The sequence below is a fragment of the Amblyomma mixtum genome, chromosome 2 (assembly GCF_055824585.1).
Source record: "Amblyomma mixtum isolate Tamu chromosome 2, ASM5582458v1, whole genome shotgun sequence".
Taxonomy (NCBI): domain Eukaryota; kingdom Metazoa; phylum Arthropoda; class Arachnida; order Ixodida; family Ixodidae; genus Amblyomma; species Amblyomma mixtum.
The window spans coordinates 43,807,506-43,829,182 of record NC_143013.1 but is presented as its reverse complement, the minus strand read 5'-3'; the positions used below and the strand labels follow the sequence as shown (position 1 = coordinate 43,829,182).

The 21,677-nt window shown below is 47.8% G+C and overlaps 1 protein-coding gene and 1 long non-coding RNA gene across 2 annotated transcripts in view; one reads left to right on the top strand and one right to left on the bottom strand.

Moving 5' to 3' along the window:
• LOC149359160 (protein FAM107B) overlaps nucleotides 1-21,677 on the top strand; it is a 187,927-nt gene that overhangs the window by 19,572 nt on the left and 146,678 nt on the right. The gene's annotated exons all lie outside the window — the stretch shown is intronic.
• LOC149359161 (uncharacterized) lies at nucleotides 14,305-15,470 on the bottom strand. The gene is made up of 2 exons (XR_016288261.1): nucleotides 14,971-15,470; nucleotides 14,305-14,438 (listed from the first exon to the last, which is right to left on the bottom strand). It is a non-coding gene; the product is annotated as an uncharacterized LOC149359161 (long non-coding RNA).

The following is a 21,677-nucleotide window of genomic DNA, read 5'->3' as shown; positions in this document are numbered from 1 at the left end:
ATATTCACAACACGGTTCATATTATCCGTTCTGGGTGCCCCGTTGAGCTTTTTTTGCTTCTTTTCAAGAGGTCGTTGTTCGCAGCGCTTGAACGCAAGCAAGTTTGAAGTGCAACCCATGGAGTCTCTGCGAAGGCCCAGCTCGGTCTTCTGACGGTATCGGCCATACACATAAGGGTACGATTAACTAACTGCGGAGCTTGCCGTAGAGGTTCGAGTTAACGCGTTGCCGATTAATGGTGCAATCTGTAAGCACGCTGACTTGTGGACTGTAAACGCAAAGTGAAAAACTCACGCTGGAGCAATAAGAGAAGTCTCACGAATCACGTTGTAGGTTGTCCACGAAGATGATGACGAGTGCAGCGTACGGCTCGAAAACTGAGGCATGTAAGCGTACAAGGCTGCAGTGAATAGTGTTCGCAGTTTCGTCACCACATTGGTCGCGATCCGGTTTACTCCTACAGGGCACATGTGCTTGCCTCGATTACGGCACCTTTGCTACAGTGCATAGCGGCTTGTGGTCCAGGCGTCTGGCCGATTATGAAAAGGTGCTCTGAGAATTAAAGCCTATGCATATATTGAGATAATGTCCATGTGCAAGTATGGCATACCTTTCTTCCTAAACGGCTACAGCGAGCTGCGCTATAGAGCTAATTAACAATACATACTCATAAGCACACATTACTGCTGCATGCACTGTGTGCAGTCACGTCGAATCAGACACCCCGCATGTGTACCTTAGTTGTTTTCCAAATGTTTTGTCGCATTTGTTAGAAAGTTCCACCCTCCAAGATTGCCTTTTAAACAAAAATTAACAAACAAAAAGGCAGCCTCCCAGTACATTGCATTCCCTTGACTGCACGATTCTCGAATGAAGAGCTGAGGGACATTTATTAAAAGAGCCGCATGAGAAGCTTTCGTATTTTTTTATTTGTTCTCCTGTACTTTCTCTAGCTCCAACTGGAAGGAGAAAGTTCAAGACGGCATGAACGTACCGCACTGTATATTAAAACGATGGTGTTAAAGGCCCGTTACCCGGAAAATCCGGCGTCGGCGTTCTGAGCGAAAAATGAGGTTGCATAGCATCCGGCCACCTGCCGGAGAAGTAGCGTAGGTGGCCCGCATAGGTCACGTGGCCTTGTGGCTTCATCACAACCTGCCCATCAGACTGTGAGCAAACTGACCACCGTGGCAGATGGCTGTCCCTTAACCGCTGCACCACTGCAGAAGGAGTGATCTGAGGACTCCCAGGGACATAAGAATGTAAAGTTGAGAAGGACCAGTTCCACATATACGGGCATTAACTCATTATCGCGTCATATCTTTAAGGCGGAGCTTAAGTATCCCCTGCAGGTTTTTTTAATTAAGTATTCTGCCGTCTCAGCTGTGAGACATTGTGCGCGGACACGGTAACAGTAAAAAAATATAAATACATGAATACATGAAATATAAGTTACACAAGCCTGCTCCAGTAGTCTTGCTCTCTATGTCGCAGTACAAGAGACGCGAGCGAAAGTTCACAGGGTGCCAGTGACTTCCAGACAAGTTTGAGAGTTCAGAATTGTGGTAGCCGTCGGGTGCAGGTGTGTATGACTCTATGCACTTGCGACCCTGCTAAAAGAAAAACATAGTAGAGACAGCGCGCGCACGCTCGCGGTTGACGACGCGCCGACGGTGAGCGGACAGCGTATTCGTGTACTCTGTCAGGGTGAATCCAGGAAAACAGGGGGGAAATCGAACCGGTGCCCACTGCTGGCAGGAATTATTCGAGCAAGTGAAAGCCGGCGGCGGCGCAGGGGACGTCCCGCTGTGCCGAGCGCGCTGTAAATGGAGCGCGTCGAGGCTCTCGCTGCGCGGCCGAAGCAGCACGGCCCTCCTGTCTCGTCAGCTGTCCCGCGGTACTCGTGTTGTCCGCTGGGATGGCGTCGTGCGGTATCGGGCTGAACAACACGGCGCTGTCGTCGTCTCCGTGCTGCGAGTGAAAGTTTTCCTGTACTGCTGTGATCTGCGGAGAGGGGATGCTCATTGGTGGACCCTGGTGATGACAGCTTTAGCTGCTGTAGCGCGGCGAGCGAATGCATAGTAATCGTCATCATCTTCATAAACTTTGAACCCACTGCAGAACGAACCTCTTACCCCGTTGTCTTAAAGTGCTCGTATGTTCGTGTACTGAACATGCAGCTGCCTGTTTATCTACTTGCTTTTATAATCCCTGAAATTGGCGCCTACCATCATGGTTTCTTTTTTTGGCGGGTTTCATGGCACCAGCATGTGATTAAATTTACATAGAGCGGGTGGGTTTTTCCGATGCCAGTAAAATTTATAGCGCGAAGCTTGTAACCTTTTCTAACAATAATATTTTTTTTTCCTCTTTAATCCTTGTTTTCATCAGTGCGCCTCGCTATTCGGCTACATTCGTTCCTCTTTATCATCTCCTTCTAAATCACTAAATCATTTTCCAGAGCTCTCAGTGCTGCAATCAAGGACGTCGTTTCAGGCACTCTACGCACTTCGCTTAATACGCTATAGCTTCTTCTGGGTTGGTTTATTGGTTGCAATAAGCGTCACCGGGCGCACCGAGGGGTAGGGTATATCTTGGTCGTATATCTTCCTTTTTACAGCTTGCAGCAGTGAGTGATAGGTGGAACACAGGTTCAGATGCAAATAAAACCGGATCTAGTACTTACAGCAAACTAAATCCACTGGTTATGTCCATGGATCGAATTTATTGTGTTATTTATCTTTCTTTTTCTCTTTACAGCTCCGCGGTAGTCGCAGTGAGCATAGATAAAGAGCTGTACTATAACCTCCTGAGACCCCGCTGTACCGAATTTGTACAGCATACTAAACACTAGGTGTATTGCCTTACTACTCCTAAACTAAGACATTCATCCTCGTAAAACACGGTTATCCATACCACAGAGGAAGGAAAGGTTAAGAGAGGCCCTTGCTATCCGATCTCTATGAAAAAAATGGTAGGGTTTTAACGTAGGTAAACCAAGGAGATGTGCGAAAGCATGTGTTTAGCCTGATTGGCTCATGGTTTTGCTTCGCTGGGTCGTCGGCACGTCTGGCGACGATATTAGATTCAGGTTAAGCTATGATCGAGGTTAAGTTGATCTGATCTGCGCCGCAGGTGGAAGTTGATGAAGACTACGATGTGCAGTGCACGGCGTGAGGATGTGTTGCGCTTTAACACGAGCCGTGATTGGTTACGGCGATAGTATAGTGCTCTCGTGCAGTGGCCAGCTAAGTTGATCTGTTCGCGCCACCATGGGTTCAAATCCAAGTCCCGGAAACATTTATCTTATTTTTTCAAGGTCAAGGCTTCAGCGATGGTCCGGCTTTTGAAGCTTCGGTCATGAAGTAGAGCTTTCGCTCTGAAAGTGGGCGGGGAGTCACGTGTTTTCGCAAAGGCTACCGGGAGAATTTGGGCGATGGTGCAACCAATGGTAACGTTGGGCCCAGCGACGTCGTCTGCTTTATTGTCTGCTGCGCATGCGCAAGTGCGTTCAGATGGCGGCCGACTAGCGAGGGGAGCCCTCACTTCCGGCTTCAAAAAATGTGACGTAGCGGCCTCTCCGAAATTTTTTCCTTCCTCCATGTCCAACACATTCGACGCCCACTGGCGCCATCTATGCAGAATTGATGAGTTACATCGTTCAATATTTTTGGCACCTGCCGGAGAAGTCAGTCTTGTTTTTTTTTCTTTGGTATTTTTACCTTCAGACCGTGACTTTGGTTTATATTAAAGTTACTAACGAAGCGAACTCGCAGAGCGCAAAATTTAAAGTGTTCATATGCTTATTGGGTGAAAAAAATGCCCGGTTGAGTGCCATTCTTCAATGTATTCGGCATTGCAGTGAGCTAAAACAATCGGTGCTGTTGAAAACGTATTTAACGCTTTTTACCTTCATAATCCTACTGGCTTATTCTGAAAGCCTAAAAAAAGGTGAACTCAAATCCCTGGACTCGGGAGGATAAGAAGGCCTCGAATCCCTCCAAAATTCATTAACAAGAAGAAGCAAACAACCCTTGGATCCGGTAGACCGCTTGAAAGCTTGGAACATCGCACACATTTTATTTTATTTTTTTTTTTCACTTCGATGTAGCTAGGGTTTTTCCCGGCAAAGTTTCGTCAGTGAGATGATGACTGTAAGCTGAAGTAAATATTTTTCTGTACGTCCACAGTGTCTGCAGAGAGGTGAGTGAAGAGAAAATCTAATTCTGTTTCTGTCGCCGAATGTCGCCAACGTTTCGATCTCACAAGTTTCACAAGGCTTCTGAGGTTCTCCCACAGTGTATAGTCCCATTCCTCCCCAGCGAAGTAGTACAGTTGTCGTCGGTAAAGCGCTTCGCCTAGTCGGCCTTGGTGAGGCCGCGTCTTGGAAAGTTCGCAGCAGCTACAGGTTACAGCGGTGCAGGGAGGGAAGCCGGTCCAATGGGCCCCGCAGCTTGCGAGTTGCGGCAGCCTGATGAGGAGATTGCGCGCGCGGGCATAACCCATCCGGAACTCTGAGGAGGAGGACCCGGTGGCACACGCTCTTCTGGCGCAGTTGGCGATCGACTGCGTCGGGAGTTGATTGCAAGCCTCGCCCTGCGCAGGACCGGATTCCGAGCTCTTAATTATGGATGAACCGGTCGAGCCATGCGGACACGGGATGCTGCTCGATGGCTGTATGCGGCCGTGTTTACTGCGCCGGTGTCGTACCACGTGGAGCTTGGTCCCGAGTAATTAGGCTGATGAAGCCACGTTTTTCTTGCGCGATTGCTTTGTAGCACTCGAGGTAAAACGCGTGGACGTTCGGGATGCATGAGAGCAAACCAAAGGCCGTCACTTGACCAAGAATCCTCCGTGCAACATCTGCGCGATCTATTAGCAGCTACACTTCGTGCAGGGATTTTTGAATTCCCTCGTGGCTGCTCTTTAGCATCGCAATGGCACTGGCGATTTCTGTCGGGGGCTGTCACATGCGGGAGTTTTTTTAGGAGTTTTCCTCACTGACTCAGACGCTATCGCACACTTGCAAACGAAGCGTCTAGGGCTTTGGCTGATTTCAGCACAACATCGCCGGCTTACATGCTTGTGGCTTTAGACAAACCGCTTAGTGATACGCTTGTGCACAGGCGCCATCTTCTGCTGAGATGCTTTTGGAATTTTGGCCATAATAGACATTATTTGGGCAAATTTTTTTTTGTTTGTTTGAAGGCCCTCACAACTGAACACGATTCCATGAAGGCCTGTGTTGTATCTGCGTAAAAAGTAAAAAAAAAAAAGTTGAATATTTTCATATAGCTTTGGTGGAATACTTCCGTTTGATTTCAAAGGCGCCCGCTTAAACAGCAGTTTTGGTTCCGCACCATCGAGCGAAAGTGAGACCCTGCGCACTCGGTACGCAAGTTACCGTCACCACAAGTCATGTTCGTACTGCTCGTACTGTAGCTGGAAACTGTCGCCGCGCAAAGACCATAGAGATCGCATGTCTACGCCAAGAGGATGTTTATTTGAATTTGTTATTTAACTAATATCTCTTCTGTTTCAAATTGTCGATGATATCAGCCTGTCCCTGCCATTTGCTATCCATCCGGGTAAGATAAGTAGGCAGAGTTAAGATAAGTAGGCACTGAATTCGGTATTCTGTCGTGGGCAAATTTTCCTTCCAATGCAAAGATCTTAGAAAGCAGTGCAGCTTTCTCATCTGACCGTGCTGCCGCAGTCAGACAAATGTAAATTGAAACTGCAATGAAAAAAAATGGCTGGTGGTCTAGCATTGCTAAGCACAAAATATTGTGCGAAAGCACAGTTTTTTGCAGGTACCCACCACCACGTACCTGAAAGCGCAACTGAGGTGTCCACTGACCCAGGAAGCCAGTTATGCGCGTCTTCAACTTTTTCGTCGTCAATGCCAATTTACTAGGGGTGTGCGAATATAAAATTTTTCGAATACGAATCGAATACGAATACTTGGTTCCGAATATCGAATCGAATATCGAATAATTAAGAACAGATGCATTTAACCACTACAAAGCGTTTATTTGAGCACCCAAGAACATCACAGTTTAACTATCAATGATTAAATGAACACAAAAGGTGTGTGTGGCTGCACAAAAAGCATCAAAGCCTCGAACATTATTCTTAGAAGAGTGGAAATATCAGAGAAGATGGCTAGTACACAGCACTGATTAAGGCTAGCTTGCCATAAGGACAAAAGCGCGTTGCTGGGATGAACATAAAAGGTTATCGAGAAGGGAAAACCCGCTGCTCCACATGGTCAGGCAGAAGTAGTTCCCTTAACGACTCCTCCAGCCACAGCCGCCGCGGTGGCTCAGCGGCTATGGTGCTCGGCTGCTGACCCAAAAGACGCGGGTTCGATCCCGGCCGCGGCGGCTAGAATTTCTTTGGAGGAGAAATTCTAGAGGCCCGTGTACTGTGCGATGTCAGTGCACGTTAAAGAACCCCAGGTGGTCGAAATTTCCGGAGCCCTTCACTACGGCGTCTCTCATAGCCTTAGTCGCTTTGGGACGTTAAACCCCATAAAAACCAAAAAAAAACCAAATCCTCCAGCCACAGAAAATGCCCTCCCACTTGGCACTGAACTGGCACGTATTGCGAGGCACTTCGTGCACAGCTCTGACTATACCAGCTTCGCAGGTATAGCCACAAAGCTCATCAGCGCAGTCAGCTACAGCATGGCCCTACGTTACGCATTGCTCTAGGCGCCGCCGTGTTGTTATGTCTCTGTCGAAAGGACTTGCGGACCGATGTGAACGCCGGTGCTCACAATAGAATATTCGGGTAGATACGGATCGAATATTCGAAACAACACGAATACTTGGATTTCGAATCGAATACGAATACTAAAAATATAATATTCGAACTATATTCGAAAATTTCGAATATTCGCACACCCCTACAATTTACCCAATGTACAGGTGCGGCCAGAATAATACGGAGCACGCGAAAGGCGGCCAAGCTAGCAGAAGCTGCATCTAAGCGCCACCTATCAGCACAACAAAGACACCTCTGGCTATCCACGCGCAGCGAGAGTGCCTGCCGCCGAGCCCCCCTCTTTGCTGCAACCCTGCCGTTATCACTGTCCGAAAGATGCTGAGCTGGTTTGGGCAACACCGCCAGGTGCTGCCTTCATCCAGGCGTGCTCACTTCAGCCTCAGTGTCGCGCGCCGTCGACTAAACTGCAAAGTGGTGGCCGCGCGGACTGAAGGGCCGAGATAACACGTAACGCCAAAACGGCCGTCTTGCGCCCGTTTACAGCGCGCGCCGCTCCTCGATGCGAGGAACGGGGCAACGAAGCGCATGGCGCTGTCAGCAGAGTATCAGTCGATCATAGAGCAAGGGATGGCATGCTGCATGCTGTGATGTTGATAGGCCTGCGGAAAAAGTGGGTCCGTGCTACCGGCGCCATCTCGCCGCGTCCAAATTAAGATAGTTCCTGTCGCCACTGCTAGGCAGCGCGCATAAGCACGTTTCCGCTGCTCCGCGACCCTTCCTGTGCTCCGTATTATTCTGGCCGCACCTGTACGCCGGCGGCCTGTGCTTCAGTGCCGCGTTTCTGCAGCAGTGCTGTCAACGCCAACGCATATCCCTCTAGTGCAGCGTTTCCGCCACAACGTTGTCCATGCCAACGGATGCAGCGCATATCTGTCTGTGACTACTGCCACATAACTCAAAGCGCGAATATTAGTTTGATAGTAGTATTAGCTGACGAAGAAAACGATGTGCAATGCTCAGTGCGAGGGTGTGGTGCAGTTTAACGCGAGGCGTGTTCAGCTGTGGTGATAGCACACCTATTGCTTTCGCGCAGTGGTCAACGAAGCTGATCTTTTAGGGCTGCCGTGGGTTCGAATCCCAGTCTGGGATATTTATTTTCTTTCTTTTGATTTCTTTCTCTCACTTGGCACAAACATCGCAAACCCGCAAACATCGCAAGATCTCGCTCGGGGTTTGTTCATCGGAATAGTGATTTCGCTCTAATATCGTCAATTGGAGGTCATTTAACCCGAACTCGCTCACTCCAACTGACTCAACTCGCTCGAACTGACGCTTTGGTGCAATCAACATCATGTTTACTAAGGGCAGCCTGGTTGGACTCAATTCACATAAATCGAACTGTGCGTAACCGTCGAAGAAATTTTTAGTTGTTTTCGAGTACATTCCGAATAAACCGGAAGTTCGAATTAAGAGAGTTGGCTCCACTGTGCCTCTGTAGAGTGAAGGAACACCTGTCGGATACACAGTGCGGAGAGATCCCCCGCGCTTCTTCCCACTGCAAAGTGCGGGCATCCCGCAGCGGCGTTGCAACCAAGAGGCTCGGCTGCCGGCGTGTCACGGTTCGCGCTGGAAGCGGATTTCGCCGCGCGCGCTGGAGAACGGGGCTAACGCGCACGCCTCTCCATCACCGTGCGCCATCGGCGTCAAGGACCAGCGACCACGGCACCCTCCCTCTGCATGCGCCCAGTTTCGCGTGTAGCGCAGTGCGCTGTACGTGACGTAAGAGGAGCCGTCTTCTTCTTGACGGCCCTTCTGCGCGAGCCCCGATCGCCTTTCGTTCCAATGCGCCACCAGGCGTGACATTCACCTTTCGATGGCGAAGACGCGGCCGTCGTTGCTGGCCGACTGCCGACGGTCACGCTGGCGCCGGCAGCAGCTTCGCGCAGTGGCCAGTGCGCTTCAAACAAAGAGCGCTTACCTTCGCGCGCGTAGGATTTTCCTCCTCCTCTTCCAAGACTCTCGCCACAGCCAGCAGCAGCAACAGCTGAGTCGGTTGCTCGCTGCAGCAGTGCGCCAAGTGTTTCTCGACGCTTCATTTGTGCCGCCGCGGTGGTGGGCGGTATCGGCGCGAGCGCGCGTACACACGACTCGGGGGAGTCGTTTGCAAGCGGCTCAGTGTCGCGGCTGCCACCATGGCTTCTCTTCTTTCTTTATTTTTTTCTCTCTTTTTTGCTTTCCTCGCCAGGCGCCTGTTGCTGCTTCTGAGTGCGTGTTTGTGTGTGTGCTTCGCCGGTGGCCCTGCGACCGCGCGAAGGCTGCTGACTCGATCTTGTTCCCTTCGGACGTCTCACTGCGCGGAGAGGACATTTACGCCGCCTTTGCGAGCGGGGTGCCTTGTCGTAATTCCGCGTGCTCATGCCGCATGTTTCATCGCCCATGCTCCGGACCCAGGTGTAGAAGGTTCTTCTGAGCCCTATTTCAAGAGTGCGTCAGAACGCGAGGGGTTCTCATAGTTGAGGCACAGCTGGACTGATTGAGGCGACGGCGGAGCACGCGTTGGAGTGGTTGAGGCTGGGTACTCTGTTGGCAGCGCTAAAATGCAGTAGTTAACAGGCACTTAACTGCACCTGTACATGCGCGTAGCACTCAACGTATAGCAGCTAATGCAGCGTCCTCTGTTTTACAGCTACAGCTGTTAAGCGCCCGTTCCTGGGTTTCGCGTCGTACTAGTATACGTTGTAGCCGGCGGCGTAATCCGTAAGTGCGTTGCCATGGGAACCACTCGAAGTGTGGCTGCTATGGAAGGAGGATGGTGGGATTTAAGTGGAGGAATCCGTAACCGGTAGGTGGTTACCGAAGGAACCATCCGGAATGTGGTTACCGCGGAAAGAGGAGGAGGGTACGGCAAGAGCTTAAGAAGGCGCAACCACCCGGAGAGTACTTACCCTGGAATGAGTAGGGTGGGGCGAAAGCGGAGGAATCCCCAACCGGAGGATGGTTACCTTGGTAGGAGGAGGGTATGGCGAGAGCATACGAATGCGTAACCGGAGGGTAGTTGCAACGGAAATCACCTGGAGGGTGGCTACCGTAGAAGAAGGACGCTGTAGAAGGAGGACGAGGTCGATGACGCCGCGCGCCCACAGCAGTGGACGAGAGATTTGAGCAGGTCGCAAAGCGAGTATATGTGGGGAGAACTAAAAAGAGTACTCTAGAACTATACAAATATGAAGTCACTCTCACATTCTCTACCTCCAAATATCGTGAAATATAAACAGCTGTCGCTGAATCTCTTGTTACACAGTTTTAACCGTCCTGTCATTTTTTTTTTCTGTGCACTGCTTCAACATGCAGGGCATGGGGGTATGCAGAACGAGAAGTTGGGCATGTTGGTACTGGTTCATCTTGATTGAAGGGCACCTATTGAAGAGGAGAGCTGAAGGGGTACTCAAGCCGACCAATTTTTATTCGTGGAGTGCTGAAGACGTTTAGTATATATTACGTCCACTCCAGGACCTTCACCGTGCTCCGTTTGCTGCACTGATGGGACAAGGTTATAACTGGAGATGTAGGATGATAACTGATCGAGATGATGGAGGAGAAAACTGAATTTATTGGGACATGGTTGCCACACTTGAACTACTTTGACCAACCGCGGTCACCCTATCTCCGTAAATATCTTAAAGTGACTCTAAAGACAGCTTCATCGGCTCTTTCAGCTCAGTGGAATGTAATCGTTGGGCCATCGTGACTCTGCCAACGTTTGTTTGATGGCAAAAACCTCTTTTGTTTGTGACAAGTTAGGAGCTTGGAGTTAGGAGGTAGTTTGGGTAAGAGCCACTGGGGATGTTGTCCAGAGCTGTGAATCTGCTAATTCATTTTTCACGCTTGCTTTTCTTTTCAAGGCCCTTCTTAGTGCACCAGAGGTTTTGAAACTGAAAAGCTGCCTGTACATTCGCGAGAATGCGTCCTTCGTTTTTACCTGCAGTGGAGCCAAAAATTCGCTTTTTTGTCACCGCGTTTTAGATGCAGAAAAAGTTTGATGACGCAACTTACATTTCACCTTTCTCTCTTTTCTAGCTTACAAGAGCTCTTTTCTTTAGTGAAAGTAGTTTCTTAGTTTATTTGTCATTATTAAAGTGGCAATATACAGATGTAGGGCAACTTCAATTCATCCTCTATACCAGGTGTCCCAGCTAAATGTAACCAAGCTTTTAAAAAACACGGGGTGTCCTAGCCGTCTGAAACCCAATGAGGGTTGTTTAGAGTCGCGTGACCTAGTCTGCAGTATTTTTTTCGTTCTTCAAGGTTGACTAATTAGTTAAGCTTAATTAACTAACTTTTCAATAATTTTCTTGAGGAACAAAGTGTCAATGGAAAAGTTGTAGATCGCTTTGAGAAACAGCTTACTGAGACATTTGCAGCAAAGTAATATTTACGTAAAGTAGTTTTTTTACCGGCCTTTAACCATAAGTCGCACAATAAGAAAAAGCTTCCACATGACAACTGTGGCACTTCAACGTCCCAAGACGCGCCTTAAAAAATAAAATCCGTTTTTTCTGAAGTCCTCTCCTCGATGAGACTTTGGGTGCACATTAGGGCAGAGAAGTGAGCGAGCAGCTGGTCACGTGACAACATTCTTCTAAGGCCAATAAATGAAGCTACGTAAATCGTAACTTGACGGAAACAGCACTACTTGCGGTTTTTCGAGGTGATCTAAAACTTTTGCATTGACACTTTCTTCCTGAAGTTAATAATTAAAAAGTTAGCTAATTAAACTTAACTGATTAATTAACTTTGAAAAGCGAAAAAAATACTCAGGACTAGGCCACGCGACTATGAACTACCCTGAGTTAGTTTCACTGGACTAGGACACTTCGCCTTTTTTAAAAGTTTGGTTACATTTAGCTGGGACACCCGGTATATACGACTCTCTGCCGCCGTTAGCCTTGTTTCTCTTTCCTTGGAATCCGCTCCGTTAGGCTAGCCTAACTGACCATCGCTTGCTGTTCTACACACTGCCTGTCCCGCCCAAATCCATTTCCTGTTGCCGATTTCCGCTTGGATAGCATTAACTCGAGTTTGTTATCTAATTTACAATCTCCTGTGTATGTTCGGTTCAAGAGGGGCTTTATTATCCCACCTTATCAAATGTCACTTAACGTTAGCCCTATCATTTTGCTTTCCGTAGCTCGCTGTGCAGTCTCCAATCTAATTTCAAGCATTCAAGTTAGCCTTTAAGCTTCGGTCCTGTAAGTGAGTTCGAAATTAGAACTCGATACCCATGTTAAGTAGAATGAGGACAGTGGCAAAGTTTGCGGAGCGTGGTTAGAGCAATACAGCGCCGTTGTTTGCAGTCTTTTTCGACAGTTACGCGTTTCGTTCCAAAGGCGCTTCCGACAGTGCACGCATATCCGTGGGTGACGCGCCCGCGCACACCTCATCGCTCTGTATACGCGGGTTAACTCATCTCCTTCCTCCCAGCAAACGCCTCGACGCGGTGCGATGTTCTGCGGCACGAGAATGCATGCATAATCAATCTCAGCATTCGTTAGTCGCCGTTGTGCCGATTTTCAATCCGGTTTGTGCTCTCCTGAGTGGCTCTTCATGCAGCCTGCGTTGTACAACCGCTGTCCTTTATTGCTGCTGTTGTTGCTGCTGTCGTCGTAGTTGCTGCTGCTGTTATTGTTGATGATGGTGTTGTTGATGTTTTTGTTGTTGTTGTTGTTGTTGTTGTTGGTGTTGTTGTTGTTGTTGTTGTTGTTGTTGTTGTTGTTGTTGTTGTTGTTGTTGTTGTTGTTGTTGTTGTTGTTGTTGTTGTTGTTGTTGTTGTTGTTGTTTTGTTGTAGCAGTAGCAGTAGTAGTCGTAGTAGTAATATTAGTCGTTGTAGTAGCAGTCGCAGTAGTAGTGATAATATAATGCTGAAACAAAAGATTAAAGAAAGCTAAAATCAGCAATACAGTTTTCGTTATGTGTTTCTGTAGTTGAACAAGGAGTAGGCCTCGAAGACGTCAGAATATGCCAGGTCTCTTACCTTGTTTCTCGCAGTTTTTCTAAAGTGAGAGACTCTGTCAACGATGTGTTCCTTGACCACAGCCTAGAGCGCACAGCTCTGAGTCCCGGATACGTTAGTGATGTAAATACCGGACAGTGTGCTTCCGTTTGGTGTTGTTCCTGCATTCTTTTGTGTTTCATGGCTTCGTTTGTGTTTTATATACTGTGGTTGCACTAAACTGCATTGCCTCCTAAACTGCTTCTCACCATCCCTCAATACAGCGCGTGGCTCGTCTTCTTTGGACTTTCTTGCCCACCTGGCTACATACATTTAAAAACAAGCTTGGTACAGCTTACCTCACTTTAAAAGAGATCGAACAAATTGTAAAAAGGGGGATTTGATCCTAGGTGACCCATGGTCTACATGGGATGCCGTAGTGGAGGGCGCCGGAATAATTTAGACTACCTAGGGTCATTTAACGTGCGCTTATATCGTATAGAACACGCGCGTTTTTGTAATCCGCCTCCATAGAAATGAGGCCATCGTGGTAAGGATCGAACCCACGACCTTGGAATCAGCAGCCGAACGCCAAAGCTACAGAGCCACGGCGGCGGGTAATAGAAATAAAAAACTTCGCGTTTAGTGTCAGTTGAAGTTAGTCGAAGGAACGGCCTTTTATTTTTATTTTTTGTTCGTCAGTAAATAAATTCTAAAGAATAATAAATTCCACATAAGAAAGAAACTTGTGGCGCCAGAATTTGTCACTTGCAACTGGGTAGACTCGCTGAGGACAGAAGAATATAGGACATTTGAGGTTTTGCGGGACTATTAAAGCTATGCTCGGTTACTTTTATTATTTTTTTATTTATTATACCTCAAATGCCCCAGTTGGGGTATTACATGAGGGGTGGGCTTATTACAGGCGTTATGTTATTCTTTCGATGAATGACTTGAAGCGGTCTGGATGGATGTGGCGAACTGCTTCGGCAGGAAGGTGATTCCAGTCCTTTGCTGTCTGAACGAAAAAAGCGTTCAGATGCGCAGTGGTATGTGCTGATGGCGGGTAGACTGCTTTGCCGTGGTTAAGGCGGTGAGAGGCTCGATGTGCAGGGACGATGACACAGCTTCCAAGTGATGAGTGGTAAAACTTGTGAAAAAGGCATAGTCTGGCTATTTTACGTCGCGAATCGAGGGATGGAAGATTAGATTGCAACTTCATATTAGTGACACTTGAATGATAGGAGTAGTTCGAATGAATGAATCTTGCTGCACGATTTTGAATGGATTCGAGGGCGAGAGAAAGATTTGTCTGATGAGGGTCCCAAACTGCACATGCGTACTCCAATTTGGGACGGACGAGTGTTATGTAGGTAAGCTGTTTTATAGAAGGAGGTGCTAGACGCAGGTTACGACGTAGAAAACCGAGCACGCGGTTGGCGTCTTTAGTAATGTTAGAAATGTGGGAAGCCCAGTTCAGGGAATTAGAAATGGTGACACCAAGGTATTTATAAGATTCAACAGCGGAAATTACAGAGCCAGAGATATAGTAATTTGGTGAAACAAAGGACTGCCTGCGATGAAATGTAATTAACGATGTTTTATTAGTGTTTAAAGACATGAGCCATTTGTTGCACCAAGATTCGATGTAGTCCAGGTCTGCTTGCAATATTTCGGGATCGCTGGTGTTAGTGATAGGCCGGTAGATTACGCAGTCATCTGCAAACAATCGCATGTTAGAAGTGATACCAGTAGGCAAGTCATTAATGTAGATTAAGAAAAGCAAAGGGCCGAGTACTGTGCCTTGTGGCACACCAGAAACAACGGGATGCAAGGGGGAGGAGTGTCCATTAGCATGTACGAACTGTTGACGGTTAGTGAGGAAGCTTCGTATCCAATCAAGAATGAGAGGGTTAAGGTTCAGTCGTGAAAGTTTAAGAAAAAGCCGTCTATGGGGAACTTTGTCGAAAGCTTTCTCAAAATCCAAAAATAATGCATCCACTGGTATGTTAAGGTCTAGGTTAGTACTAACGTCATTAATGAAGAGAGCTAGTTGAGTGTCACATGACATACCTTTTCGGAAACCGTGCTGACAAGGATGAAAGAAATTTACTGATATAAGGAAATTGACGATGTGAGAGTAAATTACATGTTCCATTAACTTCGAACAAATGCTTGTGAGGGATATGGGACGATAGCTCATGCATGAAGATGGCAAACCTTTTTTTGGTACTGGAATCACCTTGCCTACCTTCCAGTCCTGTGGCACCACTCCAGATGATAATGATTGCTGAAATATGTACGAGAGTATTAGGCTTGTAATATTTTTTGTGTTCTTGAGTAGTTTGGAGTTGATCCCGTCGACACCGGCTGAGGATGAGACCTTAAGGTTGTCTATTAAATTCTCGATGCCAATAGCGTCAAAGGTAACGGCAGGCATGACTGGGTGATTGTATTGCGGGAAATCTGGGAGGTTATCATCAGGCTCATTAGTAAATACGGATGAAAATACGGAATTTAGAGCTTGAGGCACTGCCGGATCAGGAATAGGATTGTTGTGTTCGTCGAGAAGAGATAAGGGATTGGATTGGGTTGGGTTAATAATTTTCCAGAATTGTCTAGGATTTGTGACTAGCATATTAGGCAATGTATTTGAATAGAAGGCGCGCTTAGTTCTAGTGATCAGTGATTGAAGCGTTTTGTCAGTGGTGTAGTATTTTTCCCAAGCGGAAGGGGTGTTTAAGCGTTTAGCTGTTCGATATTGTCTTTTCTTTTTGTTGCTTAGGCCCTTTAATGTAGTGTTGAACCAGGGGGACATTGATCTTTCGGTTACGGTTATAGTAGGAACATGTGCATCGATGAGTTCGTGCATTTTGTGCTTGAAAAGCGACCAGTTGGTTTCAATGGAGCGAGTGGTGAAATCTGCTAGATACGACGTGCTAAACTCAGATAACTTATCATTTAATTTTGAGTAATCCCCTTTATGATAAAGTGTTAGTTTCTTCTTAGCTTTTTTGGTATGAGGTAGCTGGCAGTAGATCGAGGCTTGTATTATTTTGTGATCACTAATGCCACGTAGATACGTAAGGGAAGATATGTTGTCGGGGTGGGAAGTGAGCACTAAGTCTAGTATGTTCGCGGAATGGTTATCTTCTCTAGTAGAGATGGAAACAAGCTGCATGCGAGTTAGTTGCATGCAGCTTGCATGCAGTTGCATGCAGTTGCATGCAGTTGCATGCGACCATGGCCAATGTATGATTACTGTTTTGAGAGAAATGGCGCTGTTATAGCATTGTTTATTTACTGGTTGTTGTTCATCGCTGTGCTTACTGCTTACTGGACTCCGCTTTACAAGTTTTCTGGACAAATGTGGACGTGTCTGCAAATCAAAACGCTTCCTGTACATAGCTAGCGCTTCAAACGACCTTTGGTGTCCTGCCATTTCTGGGCTTTACGTGGCAAAATTCTTTCTAAAAGTGGGTAATATATATCTGAATTCATGATATCTGAAAGCAACTGAGCAGCATTACAAATTCACCAGTCGCCAAACTACGCATAACAAGTATTTTTTCTAGGGCAGTTCTAGTACGCTGAAATTACATTTATGATTAAGCAGGAATTTAAACCAGAAATAATATATTGCTACGATGTCATCACGATCACGTTATGTTCAAAGTAAACGAACCGGCGAGCACGAAAACATTCCCTTCTACTCCGTGCGCATTACCAGAGCCGGCGACGCCAGAGGATGCATCTAAACGGCAATCATTTGCGCGCCGCTACTGTTCGTTAGCAGAAGCGCGGCCTTTCTATCCGGCACTGACGGCATCACGCCCAACTTCCCTCCTGCGGGTGTGCTCGTGCGTGGGCAGCCCCCCGCCGTGAGCGGTAGTGCCTCGGCCGGCGAAGAAGAAGACACGCCGTGTCTGGGCGCTCAGCGGGGAACACGAGGGTGGGGGGTACGCACTCCGGATGGTCCGTGGCCCGTGACGGAACACTGCGCGTCCTTGCCACGCCCGTTGCCTCCGAAATTCTGTAATCCCCTCGCCGTGCTGCGCCCTTCAAATTACCGCCACCGTCCCACAAGGATACAGCACTACATGGCTGCTGTACACAGGGGCTCGCCCTTCCATGCATGCATGCATGCACGCACGCGCACTTCGCGACGCCAGTCAAGAAGAGGCGGGTGCTGCGCGCTGGGCTTCCCTTGCGTGCGACGCTGCACTGCGAGCAAGGCCAACCCGTAGGCTGCGTGTTGTCTTCCCGCTGCTCCGTGCCGCTCGCCCGTGTCGATGACTCAGCGCGACAGAATTGAAACGCAGCGTCTCAATTGTCTGCGCGCTTGGATCTCTCGAGACGAAACATTAAAGGAGGAAGGGGAGGGTTATGAGAGATGGAAGGGCTGTCTCACTCTCTCCGTGACAGTCTGGATCAGGGTGGACACCTGAACCGCACCGTGAGAGAGGGGGCGATTAAGTGGAGAGAGCAGAACTTTGGCTGGGAGCTGAATTCTGGTTGTCCTATTCGCACATATTGAGGAAACATAAATGCCCTCATTAGCCAACTTGGAGTGCGTGCGTAGCGCTTGATAAACGAAGGCGAAGACGAGAAGGACTCCAAGGCGCTTGAATCTATGAGGCAGATTGTGCATCAGGCGACCGCTGTAACGATTTAAATGATGATTAAGATCCACTGCCTGATGGAAGCGGAATCCAGGTTTAAAACAAGGTTCCGAATGTGTCCACATGTGCCGAGGATTGCAGCATCTGAATACGTTCAAATGCAGATTTTTTGAACGGTAAAACAGATGTGAAATGTGATCTCAGAATTTTTTTTAAAATCGCACCTGAAAGCCCACTGTAAAATGGAATCAAATTTTAATTTTGTTTTACTGCCTTACGCCGTTACTTCACAAACAAAACTTCATCGAAACTCACGTCACCGACTTTACTACACTTCTCACGCTGAATGTAATTTCAGGTGATTATTACTTCAGGCATCTCGTGCACATTAAACCTTCGCGTGTATATTCGACGAATAATTAATTTCAAAGGTTTTAGCGTCTACTTTGGTAAGGACTGTTTCACGAGAAATGAACGCGATTAGCTGATCGCACTGGAGTGATTGATAACTGTGCGCCGCGTAGACACACACATACGCGCACACACATGTGTGCGCGCGTCTCTCTCTCTCTCTCTCTCTCTCTCTAGCCGCCGCGGTGGCTCAGTGGCTATGGTGCTCGGCTGCTGTCCCGAAAGACGCGGGTTCGATCCCGGCCGTGGCGGTTGAATTTCTTTGGGGGAGAAATTCGAGGCCCGTGTACTGTGAGATGTCAGTGCACGTTAAAGAACCCCAGGTGGTCGAAATTTCCGGAGCCTTCCACTACGGCGCCTCTCATAGCCTTAGTCGCTTTGGGACGTTAAACCCCATAAACCAAACCAAACCTCTCTCTCTCTCTCTCTCTCTCTCTACTATATATATATTCTAACGTTTCTTTATTCGAACGTTTCGGCCAGTGTCTGGCCTTCATCACAGTGATGTGGAACAGGCAAAAGACACAGCTTTTATAAGTACACGGGCGCATTGAGGTAACATTCTAGTTGGCGGGTCGCAGCGGCAAACACCTCGGCATGAATCGGCTGTAAAATATAAGTGTTAGTGAGCACAGTAAACAATGAATAATGCATCGTGAAGGATCACTGCAATCACGACATTGCGAAAATATTGGTTGCATGCTCAGATGCGCCAGAAAAGGCAAACAACAGAAAAAAAAATCAGAACACTCAGGTTGTAACGGGCTTTACTGGCAAAAGGCGCTTGACCGGGACGACCAGGCGGAGCAGCAAAATTGTACGTCCAGGCTCGGACAGTCAGCGCTCTCGTCTCGAGCTGAGCGTTGGCGAACACCAAGGTGAACACCAGGTGAAGAACACTGTGTACCTCGTAAAACAGGTATATACCAGGTGTCCCAGCTAAATGTAACCAAGGTTTTAAAAAACACGAGGTGTCCTAGCCGTCTGAAACCAAATGAAGGTTGTTTAGAGTCGCGTGTCCTAGTCTGCAGTATTTTTTTCGTTCTTCAAGGTTGACTAATTAGTTGAGCTTAATTAACTAACTTTTTAATTATTGACTTGAGGAACAAAGTGTCAGTGGAAAAGTTGTAGATCGCTTTGAGAAACAGCTTACTGAGACATTTGCAGCAAAGTAATATTTACGTAAAGTAGTTTTTTTACCGGCCTTTAACCATAAGTCGCACAATAAGAAAAAGCTTCCACATGACAACTGTGCCACTTCAACGTCCCAAGACGCGCCTTAAAGAATAAAATCCATTTTTTCTGAAGTCCTCTCCTCGATGAGATTTTGGGTGCACATCGGGGCAGAGAAGTGAGCAAGCAGCTGGTCACGTGACAACTTTCTTTTAAGGCCAATAAATGAAGCTACGTAAATCGTAACTTGACGGAAACAGCACTACTAGCGGTTTTTCGAGGTGATCTAAAACTTTTGCATTGACACTTTCTTCCTGAAGTTAATAATTAAAAAGTTAGCTAAATAAACTTAATTAATGTACTTTGAAGGGCGAAAAAAATACTCAAGACTAGGCCACGCGACTATGAACAACGCTGAGTTGGTTTCACTGCACTAGGACACTTCGCCTTTTTAAAAAGTTTGGTTACATTTAGCTGGGACACCCGGTATATTAATCATAGACGTCATAATGATCCGTCATTCGTGGGCCGTTTTTTTCTCAGCTCGTAACTGCCACGATGCATCATGCAACCGAAATAGAACGAGTGGTCCTGGTCCTTGGCCGTGGCCGCTGCGGCGCGGTCTGCCCAACCGGCGCGAGAGAGATGTAGATATGGCGCTGCAGACAGCGAATACAGTGAGGGGAACGACGCCGAGTTCTGGGCGAGGCCTTGACAAGGACGGCCAGAGAGCGCGGCTATGGCAGCGTCGCAGTCAAAAAGGCTTTGTCCGCCGGCGAGCGCTCAGCCTCTCCGCTCGTCCCAGCGCAACAGCATGAAAATGTTTGTGGGCGTGGTGGGCGACAAGCAAAGGGCGCCCGCACTGGACTGTGGCGATGCAGATAGCGCATTTGGCGGCGCGACACACGTTTACGGGCAAAGCCGCTTAGCGGCACCCGTTTTATTTTGTTTTTTTGCTTGTCTCGCTTTTTCTGCTCCTTCTCTGGGCTTTACAGGAAAGAGCGCAAGCGAGCAAATGACTGCGTGTGTTTCGGCTCACTACTCCTGTTGCTCTTTTTGGAGTGCACAGGTAACCTGTCGCTGCGTCTGGAGGCTCAACGTTAAGCGCGATCTTCAGTTTTGCTTTATGCGCGACACACAAGCACCCTACCTGTTTTGCGGTTCGGGGTTCCGAAGGCTGTAGTTGAGCGCGGTCCCTGGTCCCAGATTTCTGGTGTATACTATCACGATTTTGTTGGTAGAGAGAGAGAATTTCAACCTCATTTCTTTTTTGCTTCAGAAACAGATTTAATGTCGTAGAAGGCCTGTCACATCTCGAACGTGCATGGTTGATACCCAATGTTGCGCTAACCCGTCTCCAAATTAGCAGGACGTGGGGCAGCCACCCTATTCACCGATGTACTAAACCTAACAAGTTCCAATGCAGCGTAGCGCTTCGTTTCCTTGCTTGATACAGCTCTGCAGTTTGGATTAACCGGCACGCCGCGACCATCAGTTTATTCAAAAGGCGATCACTAATAAGGTGGGTGACCCGACGCCCCTTTTTTTCCCATGGCAAGCGACGAACACTGTTCCATATATTCTCTTGATTTCTCTTTTTATTTGTCTTGTCGAGAGCTCGTATGTTTAGCGGGCACTGTGTTTGTGTTTGTGTTTCTCTTTTTTTTTTCGTCTTCCATCTTACTTGCTTCCCACTCTCCTCCTCCTCTCCCCCATCGCTTTTGAATAGGGCAGGAATAGTGCCCTTTAAGGTGCGATTGTTACCAGTAATCTCCTTCCCCATCCAATGCGCGTTTTTTTTTTCATTCTCTCAACAGCAATGAACATTAATAACAGTAATAATAAATATAATAATGGAGGTGGTGATGGTGACTTCAAGCTTGTCTTCTTAGGTGCTGTATGCTTTACAATGGACCGTGGGGGACGAAGATTATATACACTAACTCTGACCATCATAGTTCCTCTGTTGCGCGTAGCGAAGCTACGTCGACTTGCATTCGCTTCGCCGTCCTCGGAAACCGTGTTTATAGGGGCACGGGTATCAGCTCGATAGACCCCGCTTCTTTAGTCGACGGGGCGTCGCTATAATTGTGGCATTATCTACACTGGAGAAGGCATACAGGCGGACAGCGATAGCAATCCAAATGGAGGGCGCACACTACACGCGGCTTTCACGCATACAACGAAGGTTCCTTTTCGGAACACGGCTTACCTCACCTATCTGCGTGCAGCTCCATCTCCACTGCTGCCTCGGGTTGTCGTGAGACCCATAATTAGCAGCTTTACGCACCAAAGCGCGGTTGTAACGTAAAGCAATCACCGCAGCAGTGGTGAAAAGGAAAATAACCTAAAGAACAGGCCCCGGTATAAGTATACCTTTGTTTCTCTAGTGCGTGGCACGGATAACCTTGCGCATCCTACTTTGCATAGCGCACAGAGCATGAGTCGAACCCGCTGAGCGCGCGCGGGTGCGCTTAGAAAGAGAAAAAAAAAGTAGGCCATCTTGTTTGCGCGTTTCCGGTTCGCTGCATCCTCCGCCGTCTTCTCATTATACCGCCCATCTCCGGAAAAAAAATAAAGGCCCCGGTTCCTTCCCAAGGTTGTTCGCCTGCTGGCGATGCTTAAGCGGGCTCTGGCTCTCCTTTGTTACGCCTTCTCAGCCCGTTCTTCGTACATGGCTTTGTTCTTGTTTCGGTGTGCGGATTCGATGTGAAAATGCTGACCTACGTAGAGAAGCGACCTAGTGCACGCT